The sequence below is a fragment of the Tenrec ecaudatus genome, chromosome 3 (assembly GCF_050624435.1).
Source record: "Tenrec ecaudatus isolate mTenEca1 chromosome 3, mTenEca1.hap1, whole genome shotgun sequence".
NCBI lineage: Eukaryota > Metazoa > Chordata > Mammalia > Afrosoricida > Tenrecidae > Tenrec > Tenrec ecaudatus.
In genome coordinates, this window is record NC_134532.1 from 859,618 (window position 1) to 883,629 (window position 24,012).

Genomic DNA, 24,012 nt, shown 5'->3' on the forward strand with positions numbered 1-24,012 from the left:
ACCAAAAGAGTAAAATGAGAGACCAATGTCCTGGGAATAAATCTTGAGCAAAGACACAACAAACAAGGTCCGGATTACTAAAATCTATACAATTGTGTAACACCTCAATAAGGGGGGAAATCCAATCCAAAAGTGGGCAAAAGACATAGTACACCAAAGATGACACTCACGTGGCTCACAAACACATGTCAAAATGCTAATAGTGATCACTAATCATCTGAGAGATATAAATTAAAATAAAGATGAGATCTCACCGTGAACCCATGATGATAGCCAAATAATGTTCAGTTTTGATAGTGTCCCAGGGTGTCCTTTAGACAGCGTCAGCCATGCAAGAAATATCTCAGCAGTCAGCAATCGCCATTCTCAGGAATCTGCCAGGTCTCCTTGACGTTTTGGATAACTTCCGTAACAGGAGGGGGTCGCGTCACATATCAGCTTCTCTCCTTTCTTCTGGGCCTTGCTGGCAGAAGAGAAATCCACCTATATATCTCCTTTGTCTGTGAAAAATATAAACAAATAGCCCCTCTCTCTGGGGAGTCATGAACCTGAAAAAGGAATTATGATGAATAGTGGGTGTCTTCCCCATCTCTTCCCTGTCCATCTTTCTCCAAACATGGTTGCGTCCTTCTAAGGAGAGGCCCACAGCTTTCTTCTGTAAAAACAGAATTGCATAGCCTTTTCTCCAGGTGAATGGACCTGGATTCCAAGCGCGGTTTCCATCGTCTTCGGATTTCTTAGGATTAATTTTCTCTGTAGAATTGAAACCGTGTTTCTCTGCCCTCATTTTGTCACGCACTTTTAGTACGGAGAAAAAAAAATTTGGCTAAAATCACTAAATGAAATTTGTCACTCACGATATTCGTCTTTTCCCCCTTCTGTTTTACCCATGCAAATATTAAAATATTGCTAGCACTCTCCGTACCTGGCTAGGTCTTGAGCCAGTGAAACTACTTGTTAGATAGCCTCCATTATCAAGTGAATCTTGGCTTTCGGCTCTCAGAGAATTAAGAGAGCTAAATTGAGAGAACTTCTTACCATACTTTGAAAGACTGAAAGAATTTTTAAGAGATTTTGTTCAGCTGTTCTTTAAGTAATTTACCAAACAGACATTTTTTTCTCTCTCCAAGTTTACCAATAAGGTTGTAGGCTCAATTAAGCCGCTTTGCCCTTCAGGCTTCTTACACTGTATGATTTTACAATCTTGCAATCGTCTCTCTTGGTTAACTTCACTCATTCCTTCCATGCTGGATGTAGAGGAAGTTCACGGGAGGGTCTTAGGCCCTCCTGAATGCCCTAAAGAAATGACCCTGTATCCAAAGTTTAAAACCATTTTCCCTTCAATCTCTAATTCCGTGGGAGGTGTTTGGGTGGGGGTGGGGGGCGTGGGGGTGGTAAGCGCTGTCGTTTCCCCACAACAGCATTCCCAAAGACCCCTTGATTTAAAGGGTGGTCAGACTTCTCAAGTACTCTTTCCTGATAGACATACAATTTTACTCTAGGAAAGCAAGGAAGCCAAAATTGGCTTAAGCGATCTTCTTTTATAAACCATGATATATCAGAATTCATCACTGCCTTAACTTTTTCATAATCTCGTTCAATAATTCCAGCAACCGCCAGAACACCTTGAGGATTTACATTAGACTTTCCTAATCGACATCCTAGAGTTCTTTGAGGTAGCGAACCCCAATTACTGCTCTTAACAATTTCTGATATAATCACAGCTTTTGGCTTTACTTCACAACTCTGATCGACTCCAGTATCAATTTGAATTTCTTGAGTACTCAGGTTAAAACTTCCTGATAAAAACTGTATTACTCTTTCAAGAAGAGGCTCCTGTTCTTTAGCATCAGCAAACTGCTGTGGGGGCTCCTGAGCCTTCTCTTGGTTAATCAAGGTTATAGCAGCCAGAACAGGGGCTGGGGTTCTGCAAGTTTGGCTAGGTTTGGTCTCCTGCTGTGAGATTGAAGGATGCCTGCAGCTTCTCTTGAAGATCTTTGCTCGGGCCGGCAGACACCTTGCCTCCCATGTTCTGCTGGGTGGGGTCTGTATCAAGCTCCTTCCTCTATTACCTGCGCCCCGCTGCCCGTTTCTTGGCTTGGCGTTACTTCCAGGTAAATGGCCTCAATTGCTAAACTTTGAATGACCACCCTCTGCCCAGTAACTACCTCTCTCGCAGCAGGGGCAGAGTCCAGTTGCCTCGGACTCTCTCCCTGGATCTTCTCCGCTGTGAAGCGTCCTGTTCTTTTGCGACATCCGCCTGCAGTCTCTCTGGTAATGTCCCTCGGCTCCAGGTGGGCGTGGTCACGTGCGGAGGTTGGCGTGGTCACGTGCACTCGTGTCTGTGGTCTGGTACGCAGGTGGGCGTGGTCCCGGTCGCAGGTGTCTGTGGGTAGGTGCACAGGCGAGCATGGTAAAGTGCGCAGGTGGGCGCGGTCACGAGCAGAACGGACGTGGTCAGGAGCGGAGTTTGGCGTGGTCACGTGCGCTTCTGTCTGTGGTCAGGTACGCAGGTGGGCGTGGTCACGGTCGCAGGTGTCTGTGGGTAGGTGCACAGGAGAGCATGGTAAAGTGTGCAGGTGGGCGTGGTCAATTGCAGAAGCCGGCGTGGTCAGGTGCGGAGGCGGGCGTGGTCCCAGTTGCGGGTGGGCGTGGCCCCAGTTGTGGCTGAGCAAGGCCACACGCGGGTGGGCGTGTCCACGAGTACGTGTGGGCGTGGTCGTGTGCGCAGGTGGGCGTGGCCGTCCCCCCTTTACCCTGAACACTTTATAGTTTATAAAGAATTATTTTATCTTACCTTACACTGCCCGGCGTCTCCGCTCACCCACCTTCCCATTGCCCATCTCCCAGAGAGGAGGTTCCCCACAGATCCCCAAGATCGCTTTTCTCTTTCTACACCCCCTTGCCTCCAGGTGTCGCCACTCCCACGGCTGGTCCTGAGGGGTTCATCCGTCGTAGGGCGTGACCAAGGCCAAGGTAACTGAGAGGAATTACTGAAATCAGAGTGAAACTGAACATGGTATAGGTTGTAACTCTCCATGGGAGCACAAAGCCTCATTTTTCTTGCATGAAGGGTTGGAGAGTTTGAACCGCTGACCTTGTGCTTCACAGTGCAATGTGCTAAATCAGCTAATGAAAAATTTACGGTTCATAATTATCTGATCGGCAATTACTTGGTGGAAGAGAAAAAAAAGCGAGAGGATAAAGCTGGAAGAGAATGAATTGTGGTTAAAATAACCAAAACAAAGCAAAAAAAAAATCTCTCCTACAAACTCACAACCATCAAGTTGATTCAGACTCCTAGTGATCTTGTAGAACAGAGCAGGACTTCCCTCTTTTTCCCAGACTATACAAAATCTTCAGAGGGACAGAGCTTCACCAGATGGAATGCAAAGAAACCAAACTGACTAAAAAGACACCATGGAGAAGCTCAATATCAGCACCTTAAATGAAGGCAGGGGCTTAGTGTAATGCATCAGTTGCTTATGAGCATGTTCAAATTTAAGTTGAAGAAGAAGAAAACAAACCCAAACCCACGAGAGTCCAAATACAACAGGTATATCTCACTTAAATTTCTCACAAAAATAAATTTCATTCATTGAACACTAATGACAGAAGACCAAATGATCTGTGCAATGATACCAGATGAGAAAACTATTATAAAAGATAGAAAAAAAAATATCAAAATGGATGTCAAAAGGGATTCTTTAACCTAGTCTTGACTACACCATAGCTAAAACATGAGTAAGAAATGATGACACTCTAGCTCAAAAGCAATAAAGCACACAGGGAAGAAGCACACCAGCCTGGGCGATCACACGGTACCAAAGGGACCAGGTATAAGGTATCATGCAACCAAAAAAAGGATATCTATATGTGTGTGTGTGTGTGTGTGTGTGTGTGTGTGTGTACGTATATATATATGCCATAGTGAATGAATGGGGAAGTGCAGAATGGAGACCCAAGGCCCATTTGTCGGCCACTGGAGATCCCCTCATAGAGGGGTTTAGGAGAGGAGATGGGTCAGTCAGGGTGTGATGTAGTACCGATGAAGAACACAGATTTCCAGATCCTGGATGCTTCCTCCCCCCAACTACCATGATCCGAATTCTACCTTGCAAGACAGGATGGGGCAGAGATTGTACACTGGTGCATATGGGAGCTGGAGACACAGGGAATCCAGGGTGGATGATAGCTTCAGGACCAGGGGTGTAGGGGCGGTGTTGGGAGAGTGGAGGGTTAGTGGGTTGGAAAGAGGGAACTGATGACAGGGATCCACATGTGCCCTCCTCCCTGGGAGAGGGACGGCACGGAAGGGGGTGAAGGGAGACTCCGGATAGGGCAAGATATGACAAAATAACAATCTATAAATTATCAAGGGCCCGGAAGGGAGGGAGAAAACAAAAGAGGACCTGATGTAAAGGGTTTAAGTGGTGAGCAAATACTTTGAAAATGATTAGGGCAAAGAATGTATGGATGTGCTTTATACAATTGATGTATGTATATGTATGCATTGTGATAAGAGTTGTATGAGGCCCTAATAAAATGTAATAAATAAAGATTTTTTAAAAAATGAAAGAAAAGAGGTGAACAGAAAATTTCAAAGGACAACATATGAAGACAAAATAAAGTACTAGAGTGAAATGTGCAAATAGCTGGTGTTGGAAAGCCCAACATGAAGAATATGCACACCATTTATCAACCTGAGAAAATGAAAAAAGTAGTGAAAGCCTCACCTTTCAATATGGAAAGCGTTTCAGGGGCAAAATTCTACTGGCAAAGCCTTGCGATTATATGGATCATTAAAAAAAACTACAGATAGCTTTGAGAAGAACGATAATTCCACACACTTCGTTGTCGTCATGCGGGAGCTTTCCATTAATTGAGACAGCTGTGTGTTTCTGAACTGAACAAGAAAATACTGCATGGTTAATTTTGTGTATTAAATTTTGAAAGGTATACATCATGGTTGAATCCTCTCACCATCGTTAATTAATCTGTATACTGAGCAAATCCTCAGAGACGCTGGCTTATATGAAGAAAAATGTGGCATCAGGACTGGAAGAAGGCTTATTAACAACCGTCCATATGCAGATGACAAAACTGACTCGCTGAAATAAGGAGGATCTGAAACACTTGCTGATGAGAATCATGGATTTTCGGCTTCAATGTGGATTACTCCAGTAGTTTTGGAAATGTAGAAGAAATGGATTGATATCTTGAGATACACAATACACCCAAATCGATGCAGAAAATATGGAAAAATAACAGATCAATAACAAAATATTAAATAGAATAGGTTATGAAGAAAGTTCCAACCAAGAAAAGCCCAGGACCAGGAGGCTTCTAAGGGGAGTTCTACCAGTTATTCAGGGAAGAGTTATCACCAAATCTACACAGACTACTCCCGAATATAGAAAAGGGAAGCACACTCTGAAAGACATTCTATGAATGGAGGGTAACACCGATCCAGAAACTAGGCCAAGACCCCACAAATACAGAACACTATAGACCAATATACCTCATCAACATAGACTCTAAACTTCTCTGTAAAATGTTGGCAAATAAAATCCAAGGGCTTTTTTTTTTTTTAATGGAAAAAACTCTACCATAGTCTTGTGGGATTCAGATCAGGGACAAAAAATGTTGGTTCAACATTTGAAAAAGAATTAATGTAATACACCAAAGAAAAAGACAATGTGTAAGAATACATGATAATAACAATAAATACCGAAAAAGCATTTGAAAATATGCAATGGGCATTTCTGCTATAAAAAACACCCTGGGGAATAGGGATAGAGAGAAATTCATGAACATAATAAAGCATAAAGCCATATATACTAAAAAATAAGGGTCAAAATCATGCGCAATGAGAAAAATATTAAAAACATTTCCCTTCAGAACCAGAACCAAACAAGACTGTCCACATCACTACTCTTATTTAACACTACTCTTTTGGCCCGAAGGCTTAGCCAGAACAATTAAAAAAGAATTAAGCCATTAAAAAATCAATGGAAAAGAATTGGGCCAAAAACATGAAGTAAAACTCATAACTATTTATAGATGATGTGATTTCTTATATAAAAAGAAACATGAAGTCTCCAAAAAGATGGCTGGAATGAATGGAGGTATTTTGGAAAACCCGTGAGATTAATAAGTAAAAATATATTGGATTTCTGTATACTAGTCAAGAGAGCTCTGAAAAGGTTATTAAAAAGCAATACCACTTATCAAAGTTATACAAAGATGAATTACTTCGTGACAAACCTAATTAAAGAAACAAATGACTATCCAAAGTAAACTAGGGGACTTTATTACCAGAAACCAAGAGACCTCCACAAATGCCAAAGCATCCAATGTTCATGGATATGATGACTTATCATTGTGAAAATATCAATGCTACCCAGAGATTTTTATAAACACAATGCAATTGCAATGCAAATCCCAATGTCATTCTTTGTGAAGTGGAAAAAATAATACCGACGTCATTTGGAGATATCAGAGACCTAGGATAAGCAAAGAACTCCTTAGAGGGAACAACACAGAAAGTCTTACGCTACCTAAATCAACACCTATGACAACCACATTACTCAAAACAGGCTTGTAATGGTGTAATGATAGATGCATAGACTAATGTACCAGGAAAAAAATACCCACAGATATAAACCCATCCAAATTCAGGCAAGTGATCTTTGACAAAGGACCAAATCCATGAAAGTGTTATGTGACAGCCTCTTCAACAAATGGGGCTGGAGAAATTGGATCTCCAGCTCCATGTAGCAGAGGACCCCTCCCTAATCCAAGTCACACAAATGAACTCAAGATGGATTAAGGACAGGCGTTCAAACTCCAGCGCTATGTGGATCATCAATGAGAACACTGGGAAAACCTTCACAGTTCTATTACAGGGCATACACAGACTACCAAATATAATATAAAGGAAAGCGCACAAAGTGGAAGACAAAATAGATAACCGAGACCTACTGAAAATAAGTTACACACATTAAGACTTTACCAAAAGAGTAAAATGAGAGACCAATGTCCTGGGAATAAATCTTGAGCAAAGACACAACAAACAAGGTCCGGATTACTAAAATCTATACAATTGTGTAACACCTCAATAAGGGGGGAAATCCAATCCAAAAGTGGGCAAAAGACATAGTACACCAAAGATGACACTCACGTGGCTCACAAACACATGTCAAAATGCTAATAGTGATCACTAATCATCTGAGAGATATAAATTAAAATAAAGATGAGATCTCACCGTGAACCCATGATGATAGCCAAATAATGTTCAGTTTTGATAGTGTCCCAGGGTGTCCTTTAGACAGCGTCAGCCATGCAAGAAATATCTCAGCAGTCAGCAATCGCCATTCTCAGGAATCTGCCAGGTCTCCTTGACGTTTTGGATAACTTCCGTAACAGGAGGGGGTCGCGTCACATATCAGCTTCTCTCCTTTCTTCTGGGCCTTGCTGGCAGAAGAGAAATCCACCTATATATCTCCTTTGTCTGTGAAAAATATAAACAAATAGCCCCTCTCTCTGGGGAGTCATGAACCTGAAAAAGGAATTATGATGAATAGTGGGTGTCTTCCCCATCTCTTCCCTGTCCATCTTTCTCCAAACATGGTTGCGTCCTTCTAAGGAGAGGCCCACAGCTTTCTTCTGTAAAAACAGAATTGCATAGCCTTTTCTCCAGGTGAATGGACCTGGATTCCAAGCGCGGTTTCCATCGTCTTCGGATTTCTTAGGATTAATTTTCTCTGTAGAATTGAAACCGTGTTTCTCTGCCCTCATTTTGTCACGCACTTTTAGTACGGAGAAAAAAAAATTTGGCTAAAATCACTAAATGAAATTTGTCACTCACGATATTCGTCTTTTCCCCCTTCTGTTTTACCCATGCAAATATTAAAATATTGCTAGCACTCTCCGTACCTGGCTAGGTCTTGAGCCAGTGAAACTACTTGTTAGATAGCCTCCATTATCAAGTGAATCTTGGCTTTCGGCTCTCAGAGAATTAAGAGAGCTAAATTGAGAGAACTTCTTACCATACTTTGAAAGACTGAAAGAATTTTTAAGAGATTTTGTTCAGCTGTTCTTTAAGTAATTTACCAAACAGACATTTTTTTCTCTCTCCAAGTTTACCAATAAGGTTGTAGGCTCAATTAAGCCGCTTTGCCCTTCAGGCTTCTTACACTGTATGATTTTACAATCTTGCAATCGTCTCTCTTGGTTAACTTCACTCATTCCTTCCATGCTGGATGTAGAGGAAGTTCACGGGAGGGTCTTAGGCCCTCCTGAATGCCCTAAAGAAATGACCCTGTATCCAAAGTTTAAAACCATTTTCCCTTCAATCTCTAATTCCGTGGGAGGTGTTTGGGTGGGGGTGGGGGGCGTGGGGGTGGTAAGCGCTGTCGTTTCCCCACAACAGCATTCCCAAAGACCCCTTGATTTAAAGGGTGGTCAGACTTCTCAAGTACTCTTTCCTGATAGACATACAATTTTACTCTAGGAAAGCAAGGAAGCCAAAATTGGCTTAAGCGATCTTCTTTTATAAACCATGATATATCAGAATTCATCACTGCCTTAACTTTTTCATAATCTCGTTCAATAATTCCAGCAACCGCCAGAACACCTTGAGGATTTACATTAGACTTTCCTAATCGACATCCTAGAGTTCTTTGAGGTAGCGAACCCCAATTACTGCTCTTAACAATTTCTGATATAATCACAGCTTTTGGCTTTACTTCACAACTCTGATCGACTCCAGTATCAATTTGAATTTCTTGAGTACTCAGGTTAAAACTTCCTGATAAAAACTGTATTACTCTTTCAAGAAGAGGCTCCTGTTCTTTAGCATCAGCAAACTGCTGTGGGGGCTCCTGAGCCTTCTCTTGGTTAATCAAGGTTATAGCAGCCAGAACAGGGGCTGGGGTTCTGCAAGTTTGGCTAGGTTTGGTCTCCTGCTGTGAGATTGAAGGATGCCTGCAGCTTCTCTTGAAGATCTTTGCTCGGGCCGGCAGACACCTTGCCTCCCATGTTCTGCTGGGTGGGGTCTGTATCAAGCTCCTTCCTCTATTACCTGCGCCCCGCTGCCCGTTTCTTGGCTTGGCGTTACTTCCAGGTAAATGGCCTCAATTGCTAAACTTTGAATGACCACCCTCTGCCCAGTAACTACCTCTCTCGCAGCAGGGGCAGAGTCCAGTTGCCTCGGACTCTCTCCCTGGATCTTCTCCGCTGTGAAGCGTCCTGTTCTTTTGCGACATCCGCCTGCAGTCTCTCTGGTAATGTCCCTCGGCTCCAGGTGGGCGTGGTCACGTGCGGAGGTTGGCGTGGTCACGTGCACTCGTGTCTGTGGTCTGGTACGCAGGTGGGCGTGGTCCCGGTCGCAGGTGTCTGTGGGTAGGTGCACAGGCGAGCATGGTAAAGTGCGCAGGTGGGCGCGGTCACGAGCAGAACGGACGTGGTCAGGAGCGGAGTTTGGCGTGGTCACGTGCGCTTCTGTCTGTGGTCAGGTACGCAGGTGGGCGTGGTCACGGTCGCAGGTGTCTGTGGGTAGGTGCACAGGAGAGCATGGTAAAGTGTGCAGGTGGGCGTGGTCAATTGCAGAAGCCGGCGTGGTCAGGTGCGGAGGCGGGCGTGGTCCCAGTTGCGGGTGGGCGTGGCCCCAGTTGTGGCTGAGCAAGGCCACACGCGGGTGGGCGTGTCCACGAGTACGTGTGGGCGTGGTCGTGTGCGCAGGTGGGCGTGGCCGTCCCCCCTTTACCCTGAACACTTTATAGTTTATAAAGAATTATTTTATCTTACCTTACACTGCCCGGCGTCTCCGCTCACCCACCTTCCCATTGCCCATCTCCCAGAGAGGAGGTTCCCCACAGATCCCCAAGATCGCTTTTCTCTTTCTACACCCCCTTGCCTCCAGGTGTCGCCACTCCCACGGCTGGTCCTGAGGGGTTCATCCGTCGTAGGGCGTGACCAAGGCCAAGGTAACTGAGAGGAATTACTGAAATCAGAGTGAAACTGAACATGGTATAGGTTGTAACTCTCCATGGGAGCACAAAGCCTCATTTTTCTTGCATGAAGGGTTGGAGAGTTTGAACCGCTGACCTTGTGCTTCACAGTGCAATGTGCTAAATCAGCTAATGAAAAATTTACGGTTCATAATTATCTGATCGGCAATTACTTGGTGGAAGAGAAAAAAAAGCGAGAGGATAAAGCTGGAAGAGAATGAATTGTGGTTAAAATAACCAAAACAAAGCAAAAAAAAAATCTCTCCTACAAACTCACAACCATCAAGTTGATTCAGACTCCTAGTGATCTTGTAGAACAGAGCAGGACTTCCCTCTTTTTCCCAGACTATACAAAATCTTCAGAGGGACAGAGCTTCACCAGATGGAATGCAAAGAAACCAAACTGACTAAAAAGACACCATGGAGAAGCTCAATATCAGCACCTTAAATGAAGGCAGGGGCTTAGTGTAATGCATCAGTTGCTTATGAGCATGTTCAAATTTAAGTTGAAGAAGAAGAAAACAAACCCAAACCCACGAGAGTCCAAATACAACAGGTATATCTCACTTAAATTTCTCACAAAAATAAATTTCATTCATTGAACACTAATGACAGAAGACCAAATGATCTGTGCAATGATACCAGATGAGAAAACTATTATAAAAGATAGAAAAAAAAATATCAAAATGGATGTCAAAAGGGATTCTTTAACCTAGTCTTGACTACACCATAGCTAAAACATGAGTAAGAAATGATGACACTCTAGCTCAAAAGCAATAAAGCACACAGGGAAGAAGCACACCAGCCTGGGCGATCACACGGTACCAAAGGGACCAGGTATAAGGTATCATGCAACCAAAAAAAGGATATCTATATGTGTGTGTGTGTGTGTGTGTGTGTACGTATATATATATGCCATAGTGAATGAATGGGGAAGTGCAGAATGGAGACCCAAGGCCCATTTGTCGGCCACTGGAGATCCCCTCATAGAGGGGTTTAGGAGAGGAGATGGGTCAGTCAGGGTGTGATGTAGTACCGATGAAGAACACAGATTTCCAGATCCTGGATGCTTCCTCCCCCCAACTACCATGATCCGAATTCTACCTTGCAAGACAGGATGGGGCAGAGATTGTACACTGGTGCATATGGGAGCTGGAGACACAGGGAATCCAGGGTGGATGATAGCTTCAGGACCAGGGGTGTAGGGGCGGTGTTGGGAGAGTGGAGGGTTAGTGGGTTGGAAAGAGGGAACTGATGACAGGGATCCACATGTGCCCTCCTCCCTGGGAGAGGGACGGCACGGAAGGGGGTGAAGGGAGACTCCGGATAGGGCAAGATATGACAAAATAACAATCTATAAATTATCAAGGGCCCGGAAGGGAGGGAGAAAACAAAAGAGGACCTGATGTAAAGGGTTTAAGTGGTGAGCAAATACTTTGAAAATGATTAGGGCAAAGAATGTATGGATGTGCTTTATACAATTGATGTATGTATATGTATGCATTGTGATAAGAGTTGTATGAGGCCCTAATAAAATGTAATAAATAAAGATTTTTTTAAAAATGAAAGAAAAGAGGTGAACAGAAAATTTCAAAGGACAACATATGAAGACAAAATAAAGTACTAGAGTGAAATGTGCAAATAGCTGGTGTTGGAAAGCCCAACATGAAGAATATGCACACCATTTATCAACCTGAGAAAATGAAAAAAGTAGTGAAAGCCTCACCTTTCAATATGGAAAGCGTTTCAGGGGCAAAATTCTACTGGCAAAGCCTTGCGATTATATGGATCATTAAAAAAAAACTACAGATAGCTTTGAGAAGAACGATAATTCCACACACTTCGTTGTCGTCATGCGGGAGCTTTCCATTAATTGAGACAGCTGTGTGTTTCTGAACTGAACAAGAAAATACTGCATGGTTAATTTTGTGTATTAAATTTTGAAAGGTATACATCATGGTTGAATCCTCTCACCATCGTTAATTAATCTGTATACTGAGCAAATCCTCAGAGACGCTGGCTTATATGAAGAAAAATGTGGCATCAGGACTGGAAGAAGGCTTATTAACAACCGTCCATATGCAGATGACAAAACTGACTCGCTGAAATAAGGAGGATCTGAAACACTTGCTGATGAGAATCATGGATTTTCGGCTTCAATGTGGATTACTCCAGTAGTTTTGGAAATGTAGAAGAAATGGATTGATATCTTGAGATACACAATACACCCAAATCGATGCAGAAAATATGGAAAAATAACAGATCAATAACAAAATATTAAATAGAATAGGTTATGAAGAAAGTTCCAACCAAGAAAAGCCCAGGACCAGGAGGCTTCTAAGGGGAGTTCTACCAGTTATTCAGGGAAGAGTTATCACCAAATCTACACAGACTACTCCCGAATATAGAAAAGGGAAGCACACTCTGAAAGACATTCTATGAATGGAGGGTAACACCGATCCAGAAACTAGGCCAAGACCCCACAAATACAGAACACTATAGACCAATATACCTCATCAACATAGACTCTAAACTTCTCTGTAAAATGTTGGCAAATAAAATCCAAGGGCTTTTTTTTTTTTTTAATGGAAAAAACTCCACCATAGTCTTGTGGGATTCAGATCAGGGACAAAAAATGTTGGTTCAACATTTGAAAAAGAATTAATGTAATACACCAAAGAAAAAGACAATGTGTAAGAATACATGATAATAACAATAAATACCGAAAAAGCATTTGAAAATATGCAATGGGCGTTTCTGCTATAAAAAACACCCTGGGGAATAGGGATACAGAGAAATTCATGAACATAATAAAGCATAAAGCCATATATACTAAAAAATAAGGGTCAAAATCATGCGCAATGAGAAAAATATTAAAAACATTTCCCTTCAGAACCAGAACCAAACAAGACTGTCCACATCACTACTCTTATTTAACACTACTCTTTTGGCCCGAAGGCTTAGCCAGAACAATTAAAAAAGAATTAAGCCATTAAAAAATCAATGGAAAAGAATTGGGCCAAAAACATGAAGTAAAACTCATAACTATTTATAGATGATGTGATTTCTTATATAAAAAGAAACATGAAGTCTCCAAAAAGATGGCTGGAATGAATGGAGGTATTTTGGAAAACCCGTGAGATTAATAAGTAAAAATATATTGGATTTCTGTATACTAGTCAAGAGAGCTCTGAAAAGGTTATTAAAAAGCAATACCACTTATCAAAGTTATACAAAGATGAATTACTTCGTGAGAAACCTAATTAAAGAAACAAATGACTATCCAAAGTAAACTAGGGGACTTTATTACCAGAAACCAAGAGACCTCCACAAATGCCAAAGCATCCAATGTTCATGGATATGATGACTTATCATTGTGAAAATATCAATGCTACCCAGAGATTTTTATAAACACAATGCAATTGCAATGCAAATCCCAATGTCATTCTTTGTGAAGTGGAAAAAATAATACCGACGTCATTTGGAGATATCAGAGACCTAGGATAAGCAAAGAACTCCTTAGAGGGAACAACACAGAAAGTCTTACGCTACCTAAATCAACACCTATGACAACCACATTACTCAAAACAGGCTTGTAATGGTGTAATGATAGATGCATAGACTAATGTACCAGGAAAAAAATACCCACAGATATAAACCCATCCAAATTCAGGCAAGTGATCTTTGACAAAGGACCAAATCCATGAAAGTGTTATGTGACAGCCTCTTCAACAAATGGGGCTGGAGAAATTGGATCTCCAGCTCCATGTAGCAGAGGACCCCTCCCTAATCCAAGTCACACAAATGAACTCAAGATGGATTAAGGACAGGCGTTCAAACTCCAGCGCTATGTGGATCATCAATGAGAACACTGGGAAAACCTTCACAGTTCTATTACAGGGCATACACAGACTACCAAATATAATATAAAGGAAAGCGCACAAAGTGGAAGACAAAATAGATAACCGAGACCTACTGAAAATAAGTTACACACATTAAGACTTTACCAAAAGAGTAAAATGAGAGACCAATGTCCTGGGAATAAATCTTGAGCAAAGACACAACAAACAAGGTCCGGATTACTAAAATCTATACAATTGTGTAACACCTCAATAAGGGGGGAAATCCAATCCAAAAGTGGGCAAAAGACATAGTACACCAAAGATGACACTCACGTGGCTCACAAACACATGTCAAAATGCTAATAGTGATCACTAATCATCTGAGAGATATAAATTAAAATAAAGATGAGATCTCACCGTGAACCCATGATGATAGCCAAATAATGTTCAGTTTTGATAGTGTCCCAGGGTGTCCTTTAGACAGCGTCAGCCATGCAAGAAATATCTCAGCAGTCAGCAATCGCCATTCTCAGGAATCTGCCAGGTCTCCTTGACGTTTTGGATAACTTCCGTAACAGGAGGGGGTCGCGTCACATATCAGCTTCTCTCCTTTCTTCTGGGCCTTGCTGGCAGAAGAGAAATCCACCTATATATCTCCTTTGTCTGTGAAAAATATAAACAAATAGCCCCTCTCTCTGGGGAGTCATGAACCTGAAAAAGGAATTATGATGAATAGTGGGTGTCTTCCCCATCTCTTCCCTGTCCATCTTTCTCCAAACATGGTTGCGTCCTTCTAAGGAGAGGCCCACAGCTTTCTTCTGTAAAAACAGAATTGCATAGCCTTTTCTCCAGGTGAATGGACCTGGATTCCAAGCGCGGTTTCCATCGTCTTCGGATTTCTTAGGATTAATTTTCTCTGTAGAATTGAAACCGTGTTTCTCTGCCCTCATTTTGTCACGCACTTTTAGTAAGGAGAAAAAAAAATTTGGCTAAAATCACTAAATGAAATTTGTCACTCACGATATTCGTCTTTTCCCCCTTCTGTTTTACCCATGCAAATATTAAAATATTGCTAGCACTCTCCGTACCTGGCTAGGTCTTGAGCCAGTGAAACTACTTGTTAGATAGCCTCCATTGTTAAGTGAATCTTGGCTTTCGGCTCTCAGAGAATTAAGAGAGCTAAATTGAGAGAACTTCTTACCATACTTTGAAAGACTGAAAGAATTTTTAAGAGATTTTGTTCAGCTGTTCTTTAAGTAATTTACCAAACAGACATTTTTTTCTCTCTCCAAGTTTACCAATAAGGTTGTAGGCTCAATTAAGCCGCTTTGCCCTTCAGGATCTTACACTGTATGGTTTTACAATCTTGCAATCGTCTCTCTTGGTTAACTTCACTCATTCCTTCCATGCTGGATGTAGAGGAAGTTCACGGGAGGGTCTTAGGCCCTCCTGAATGCCCTAAAGAAATGACCCTGTATCCAAAGTTTAAAACCATTTTCCCTTCAATCTCTAATTCCGTGGGAGGTGTTTGGGTGGGGGTGGGGGGCGTGGGGGTGGTAAGCGCTGTCGTTTCCCCACAACAGCATTCCCAAAGACCCCTTGATTTAAAGGGTGGTCAGACTTCTCAAGTACTCTTTCCTGATAGACATACAATTTTACTCTAGGAAAGCAAGGAAGCCAAAATTGGCTTAAGCGATCTTCTTTTATAAACCATGATATATCAGAATTCATCACTGCCTTAACTTTTTCATAATCTCGTTCAATAATTCCAGCAACCGCCAGAACACCTTGAGGATTTACATTAGACTTTCCTAATCGACATCCTAGAGTTCTTTGAGGTAGCGAACCCCAATTACTGCTCTTAACAATTTCTGATATAATCACAGCTTTTGGCTTTACTTCACAACTCTGATCGACTCCAGTATCAATTTGAATTTCTTGAGTACTCAGGTTAAAACTTCCTGATAAAAACTGTATTACTCTTTCAAGAAGAGGCTCCTGTTCTTTAGCATCAGCAAACTGCTGTGGGGGCTCCTGAGCCTTCTCTTGGTTAATCAAGGTTATAGCAGCCAGAACAGGGGCTGGGGTTCTGCAAGTTTGGCTAGGTCTGGTCTCCTGCTGTGAGATTGAAGGATGCCTGCAGCTTCTCTTGAAGATCTTTGCTCGGGCCGGCAGACACCTTGCCTCCCATGTTCTGCTGGGTGGGGTCTGTATCAAGCTCCTTCCTCTATTACCTGCGCCCCGCTGCCCGTTTCTTGGCTTGGCGTTACTTCCAGGTAAATGGCCTCAATTGCTAAACTTTGAATGACCACCCTCTGCCCAGTGACTACCTCTCTCGCAGCAGGGGCAGAGTCCAGTTGCCTCGGACTCTCTCCCTGGATCTTCTCCGCTGTGAAGCGTCCTGTTCTTTTGCGACATCCGCCTGCAGTCTCTCTGGTAATGTCCCTCGGCTCCAGGTGGGCGTGGTCACGTGCGGAGGTTGGCGTGGTCACGTGCACTCGTGTCTGTGGTCTGGTACGCAGGTGGGCGTGGTCACAGTCGCAGGTGTCTGTGGGTAGGTGCACAGGCGAGCATGGTAAAGTGCGCAGGTGGGCGCGGTCACGAGCAGAACGGACGTGGTCAGGAGCGGAGTTTGGCGTGGTCACGTGCGCTTCTGTCTGTGGTCAGGTACGCAGGTGGGCGTGGTCACGGTCGCAGATGTCTGTGGGTAGGTGCACAGGAGAGCATGGTAAAGTGTGCAGGTGGGCGTGGTCACGTGCAGAAGCCGGCGTGGTCACGTGCGAAGGCGGGCGTGGTCCCAGTCGTGGGTGGGCGTGGCCCCAGTTGTGGCTGAGCAAGGCCACACGCGGGTGGGCGTGTCCACGAGTACGTGTGGGCGTGGTCGTGTGCGCAGGTGGGCGTGGCCGTCCCCCCTTTACCCTGAACACTTTATAGTTTATAAAGAATTATTTTATCTTACCTTACACTGCCCGGCGTCTCCGCTCACCCACCTTCCCATTGCCCATCTCCCAGAGAGGAGGTTCCCCACAGATCCCCAAGATCGCTTTTCTCTTTCTACACCCCCTTGCCTCCAGGTGTCGCCACTCCCACGGCTGGTCCTGAGGGGTTCATCCGTCGTAGGGCGTGACCAAGGCCAAGGTAACTGAGAGGAATTACTGAAATCAGAGTGAAACTGAACATGGTATAGGTTGTAACTCTCCATGGGAGCACAAAGCCTCATTTTTCTTGCATGAAGGGTTGGAGAGTTTGAACCGCTGACCTTGTGCTTCACAGTGCAATGTGCTAAATCAGCTAATGAAAAATTTACGGTTCATAATTATCTGATCGGCAATTACTTGGTGGAAGAGAAAAAAAAGCGAGAGGATAAAGCTGGAAGAGAATGAATTGTGGATAAAATAACCAAAACAAAGCAAAAAAAAATCTCTCCTACAAACTCACAACCATCAAGTTGATTCAGACTCCTAGTGATCTTGTAGAACAGAGCAGGACTTCCCTCTTTTTCCCAGACTATACAAAATCTTCAGAGGGACAGAGCTTCACCAGATGGAATGCAAAGAAACCAAACTGACTAAAAAGACACCATGGAGAAGCTCAATATCAGCACCTTAAATGAAGGCAGGGGCTTAGTGTAATGCATCAGTTGCTTATGAGCATGTTCAAATTTAAGTTGAAGAAGAAGAAAACAAACCCAAACCCACGAGAGTCCAAATACAACAGGTATATCTCACTTAAATTTCTCACAAAAATAAATTTCATTCATTGAACACTAATGACAGAAGACCAAATGATCTGTGCAATGATACCAAATGAGAAAACTATTATAAAAGATAGAAAAAAAATATCAAAATGGATGTCAAAAGGGATTCTTTAACCTAGTCTTGACTACACCATAGCTAAAACATGAGTAAGAAATGATGACACTCTAGCTCAAAAGCAATAAAGCACACAGGGAAGAAGCACACCAGCCTGGGCGATCACACGGTACCAAAGGGACCAGGTATAAGGTATCATGCAACCAAAAAAAGGATATCTATATGTGTGTGTGTGTGTGTGTGTGTGTACGTATATATATATGCCATAGTGAATGAATGGGGAAGTGCAGAATGGAGACCCAAGGCCCATTTGTCGGCCACTGGAGATCCCCTCATAGAGGGGTTTAGGAGAGGAGATGGGTCAGTCAGGGTGTGATGTAGTACCGATGAAGAACACAGATTTCCAGATCCTGGATGCTTCCTCCCCCCAACTACCATGATCCGAATTCTACCTTGCAAGACAGGATGGGGCAGAGATTGTACACTGGTGCATATGGGAGCTGGAGACACAGGGAATCCAGGGTGGATGATAGCTTCAGGACCAGGGGTGTAGGGGCGGTGTTGGGAGAGTGGAGGGTTAGTGGGTTGGAAAGAGGGAACTGATGACAGGGATCCACATGTGCCCTCCTCCCTGGGAGAGGGACGGCACGGAAGGGGGTGAAGGGAGACTCCGGATAGGGCAAGATATGACAAAATAACAATCTATAAATTATCAAGGGCCCGGCAGGGAGGGAGAAAACAAAAGAGGACCTGATGCAAAGGGTTTAAGTGGTGAGCAAATACTTTGAAAATGATTAGGGCAAAGAATGTATGGATGTGCTTTATACAATTGATGTATGTATATGTATGCATTGTGATAAGAGTTGTATGAGGCCCTAATAAAATGTAATAAATAAAGATTTTTTTAAAAATGAAAGAAAAGAGGTGAACAGAAAATTTCAAAGGACAACATATGAAGACAAAATAAAGTACTAGAGTGAAATGTGCAAATAGCTGGTGTTGGAAAGCCCAACATGAAGAATATGCACACCATTTATCAACCTGAGAAAATGAAAAAAGTAGTGAAAGCCTCACCTTTCAATATGGAAAGCGTTTCAGGGGCAAAATTCTACTGGCAAAGCCTTGCGATTATATGGATCATTAAAAAAAAACTACAGATAGCTTTGAGAAGAACGATAATTCCACACACTTCGTTGTCGTCATGCGGGAGCTTTCCATTAATTGAGACAGCTGTGTGTTTCTGAACTGAACAAGAAAATACTGCATGGTTAATTTTGTGTATTAAATTTTGAAAGGTATACATCATGGTTGAATCCTCTCACCATCGTTAATTAATCTGTATACTGAGCAAATCCTCAGAGACGCTGGCTTATATGAAGAAAAATGTGGCATCAGGACTGGAAGAAGGCTTATTAACAACCGTCCATATGCAGATGACAAAACTGACTCGCTGAAATAAGGAGGATCTGAAACACTTGCTGATGAGAATCATGGATTTTCGGCTTCAATGTGGATTACTCCAGTAGTTTTGGAAATGTAGAAGAAATGGATTGATATCTTGAGATACACAATACACCCAAATCGATGCAGAAAATATGGAAAAATAACAGATCAATAACAAAATATTAAATAGAATAGGTTATGAAGAAAGTTCCAACCAAGAAAAGCCCAGGACCAGGAGGCTTCTAAGGGGAGTTCTACCAGTTATTCAGGGAAGAGTTATCACCAAATCTACACAGACTACTCCCGAATATAGAAAAGGGAAGCACACTCTGAAAGACATTCTATGAATGGAGGGTAACACCGATCCAGAAACTAGGCCAAGACCCCACAAATACAGAACACTATAGACCAATATACCTCATCAACATAGACTCTAAACTTCTCTGTAAAATGTTGGCAAATAAAATCCAAGGGCTTTTTTTTTTTTTTAATGGAAAAAACTCCACCATAGTCTTGTGGGATTCAGATCAGGGACAAAAAATGTTGGTTCAACATTTGAAAAAGAATTAATGTAATACACCAAAGAAAAAGACAATGTGTAAGAATACATGATAATAACAATAAATACCGAAAAAGCATTTGAAAATATGCAATGGGCGTTTCTGCTATAAAAAACACCCTGGGGAATAGGGATAGAGAGAAATTCATGAACATAATAAAGCATAAAGCCATATATACTAAAAAATAAGGGTCAAAATCATGCGCAATGAGAAAAATATTAAAAACATTTCCCTTCAGAACCAGAACCAAACAAGACTGTCCACATCACTACTCTTATTTAACACTACTCTTTTGGCCCGAAGGCTTAGCCAGAACAATTAAAAAAGAATTAAGCCATTAAAAAATCAATGGAAAAGAATTGGGCCAAAAACATGAAGTAAAACTCATAACTATTTATAGATGATGTGATTTCTTATATAAAAAGAAACATGAAGTCTCCAAAAAGATGGCTGGAATGAATGGAGGTATTTTGGAAAACCCGTGAGATTAATAAGTAAAAATATATTGGATTTCTGTATACTAGTCAAGAGAGCTCTGAAAAGGTTATTGAAAAGCAATACCACTTATCAAAGTTATACAAAGATGAATTACTTCGTGAGAAACCTAATTAAAGAAACAAATGACTATCCAAAGTAAACTAGGGGACTTTATTACCAGAAACCAAGAGACCTCCACAAATGCCAAAGCATCCAATGTTCATGGATATGATGACTTATCATTGTGAAAATATCAATGCTACCCAGAGATTTTTATAAACACAATGCAATTGCAATGCAAATCCCAATGTCATTCTTTGTGAAGTGGAAAAAATAATACCGACGTCATTTGGAGATATCAGAGACCTAGGATAAGCAAAGAACTCCTTAGAGGGAACAACACAGAAAGTCTTACGCTACCTAAATCAACACCTATGACAACCACATTACTCAAAACAGGCTTGTAATGGTGTAATGATAGATGCATAGACTAATGTACCAGGAAAAAAATACCCACAGATATAAACCCATCCAAATTCAGGCAAGTGATCTTTGACAAAGGACCAAATCCATGAAAGTGTTATGTGACAGCCTCTTCAACAAATGGGGCTGGAGAAATTGGATCTCCAGCTCCATGTAGCAGAGGACCCCTCCCTAATCCAAGTCACACAAATGAACTCAAGATGGATTAAGGACAGGCGTTCAAACTCCAGCGCTATGTGGATCATCAATGAGAACACTGGGAAAACCTTCACAGTTCTATTACAGGGCATACACAGACTACCAAATATAATATAAAGGAAAGCGCACAAAGTGGAAGACAAAATAGATAACCGAGACCTACTGAAAATAAGTTACACACATTAAGACTTTACCAAAAGAGTAAAATGAGAGACCAATGTCCTGGGAATAAATCTTGAGCAAAGACACAACAAACAAGGTCCGGATTACTAAAATCTATACAATTGTGTAACACCTCAATAAGGGGGGAAATCCAATCCAAAAGTGGGCAAAAGACATAGTACACCAAAGATGACACTCACGTGGCTCACAAACACATGTCAAAATGCTAATAGTGATCACTAATCATCTGAGAGATATAAATTAAAATAAAGATGAGATCTCACCGTGAACCCATGATGATAGCCAAATAATGTTCAGTTTTGATAGTGTCCCAGGGTGTCCTTTAGACAGCGTCAGCCATGCAAGAAATATCTCAGCAGTCAGCAATCGCCATTCTCAGGAATCTGCCAGGTCTCCTTGACGTTTTGGATAACTTCCGTAACAGGAGGGGGTCGCGTCACATATCAGCTTCTCTCCTTTCTTCTGGGCCTTGCTGGCAGAAGAGAAATCCACCTATATATCTCCTTTGTCTGTGAAAAATATAAACAAATAGCCCCTCTCTCTGGGGAGTCATGAACCTGAAAAAGGAATTATGATGAATAGTGGGTGTCTTCCCCATCTCTTCCCTGTCCATCTTTCTCCAAACATGGTTGCGTCCTTCTAAGGAGAGGCCCACAGCTTTCTTCTGTAAAAACAGAATTGCATAGCCTTTTCTCCAGGTGAATGGACCTGGATTCCAAGCGCGGTTTCCATCGTCTTCGGATTTCTTAGGATTAATTTTCTCTGTAGAATTGAAACCGTGTTTCTCTGCCCTCATTTTGTCACGCACTTTTAGTAAGGAGAAAAAAAAATTTGGCTAAAATCACTAAATGAAATTTGTCACTCACGATATTCGTCTTTTCCCCCTTCTGTTTTACCCATGCAAATATTAAAATATTGCTAGCACTCTCCGTACCTGGCTAGGTCTTGAGCCAGTGAAACTACTTGTTAGATAGCCTCCATTGTTAAGTGAATCTTGGCTTTCGGCTCTCAGAGAATTAAGAGAGCTAAATTGAGAGAACTTCTTACCATACTTTGAAAGACTGAAAGAATTTTTAAGAGATTTTGTTCAGCTGTTCTTTAAGTAATTTACCAAACAGACATTTTTTTCTCTCTCCAAGTTTACCAATAAGGTTGTAGGCTCAATTAAGCCGCTTTGCCCTTCAGGCTTCTTACACTGTATGGTTTTACAATCTTGCAATCGTCTCTCTTGGTTAACTTCACTCATTCCTTCCATGCTGGATGTAGAGGAAGTTCACGGGAGGGTCTTAGGCCCTCCTGAATGCCCTAAAGAAATGACCCTGTATCCAAAGTTTAAAACCATTTTCCCTTCAATCTCTAATTCCGTGGGAGGTGTTTGGGTGGGGGTGGGGGGCGTGGGGGTGGTAAGCGCTGTCGTTTCCCCACAACAGCATTCCCAAAGACCCCTTGATTTAAAGGGTGGTCAGACTTCTCAAGTACTCTTTCCTGATAGACATACAATTTTACTCTAGGAAAGCAAGGAAGCCAAAATTGGCTTAAGCGATCTTCTTTTATAAACCATGATATATCAGAATTCATCACTGCCTTAACTTTTTCATAATCTCGTTCAATAATTCCAGCAACCGCCAGAACACCTTGAGGATTTACATTAGACTTTCCTAATCGACATCCTAGAGTTCTTTGAGGTAGCGAACCCCAATTACTGCTCTTAACAATTTCTGATATAATCACAGCTTTTGGCTTTACTTCACAACTCTGATCGACTCCAGTATCAATTTGAATTTCTTGAGTACTCAGGTTAAAACTTCCTGATAAAAACTGTATTACTCTTTCAAGAAGAGGCTCCTGTTCTTTAGCATCAGCAAACTGCTGTGGGGGCTCCTGAGCCTTCTCTTGGTTAATCAAGGTTATAGCAGCCAGAACAGGGGCTGGGGTTCTGCAAGTTTGGCTAGGTCTGGTCTCCTGCTGTGAGATTGAAGGATGCCTGCAGCTTCTCTTGAAGATCTTTGCTCGGGCCGGCAGACACCTTGCCTCCCATGTTCTGCTGGGTGGGGTCTGTATCAAGCTCCTTCCTCTATTACCTGCGCCCCGCTGCCCGTTTCTTGGCTTGGCGTTACTTCCAGGTAAATGGCCTCAATTGCTAAACTTTGAATGACCACCCTCTGCCCAGTGACTACCTCTCTCGCAGCAGGGGCAGAGTCCAGTTGCCTCGGACTCTCTCCCTGGATCTTCTCCGCTGTGAAGCGTCCTGTTCTTTTGCGACATCCGCCTGCAGTCTCTCTGGTAATGTCCCTCGGCTCCAGGTGGGCGTGGTCACGTGCGGAGGTTGGCGTGGTCACGTGCACTCGTGTCTGTGGTCTGGTACGCAGGTGGGCGTGGTCACAGTCGCAGGTGTCTGTGGGTAGGTGCACAGGCGAGCATGGTAAAGTGCGCAGGTGGGCGCGGTCACGAGCAGAACGGACGTGGTCAGGAGCGGAGTTTGGCGTGGTCACGTGCGCTTCTGTCTGTGGTCAGGTACGCAGGTGGGCGTGGTCACGGTCGCAGATGTCTGTGGGTAGGTGCACAGGAGAGCATGGTAAAGTGTGCAGGTGGGCGTGGTCACGTGCAGAAGCCGGCGTGGTCACGTGCGGAGGCGGGCGTGGTCCCAGTCGTGGGTGGGCGTGGCCCCAGTTGTGGCTGAGCAAGGCCACACGCGGGTGGGCGTGTCCACGAGTACGTGTGGGCGTGGTCGTGTGCGCAGGTGGGCGTGGCCGTCCCCCCTTTACCCTGAACACTTTATAGTTTATAAAGAATTATTTTATCTTACCTTACACTGCCCGGCGTCTCCGCTCACCCACCTTCCCATTGCCCATCTCCCAGAGAGGAGGTTCCCCACAGATCCCCAAGATCGCTTTTCTCTTTCTACACCCCCTTGCCTCCAGGTGTCGCCACTCCCACGGCTGGTCCTGAGGGGTTCATCCGTCGTAGGGCGTGACCAAGGCCAAGGTAACTGAGAGGAATT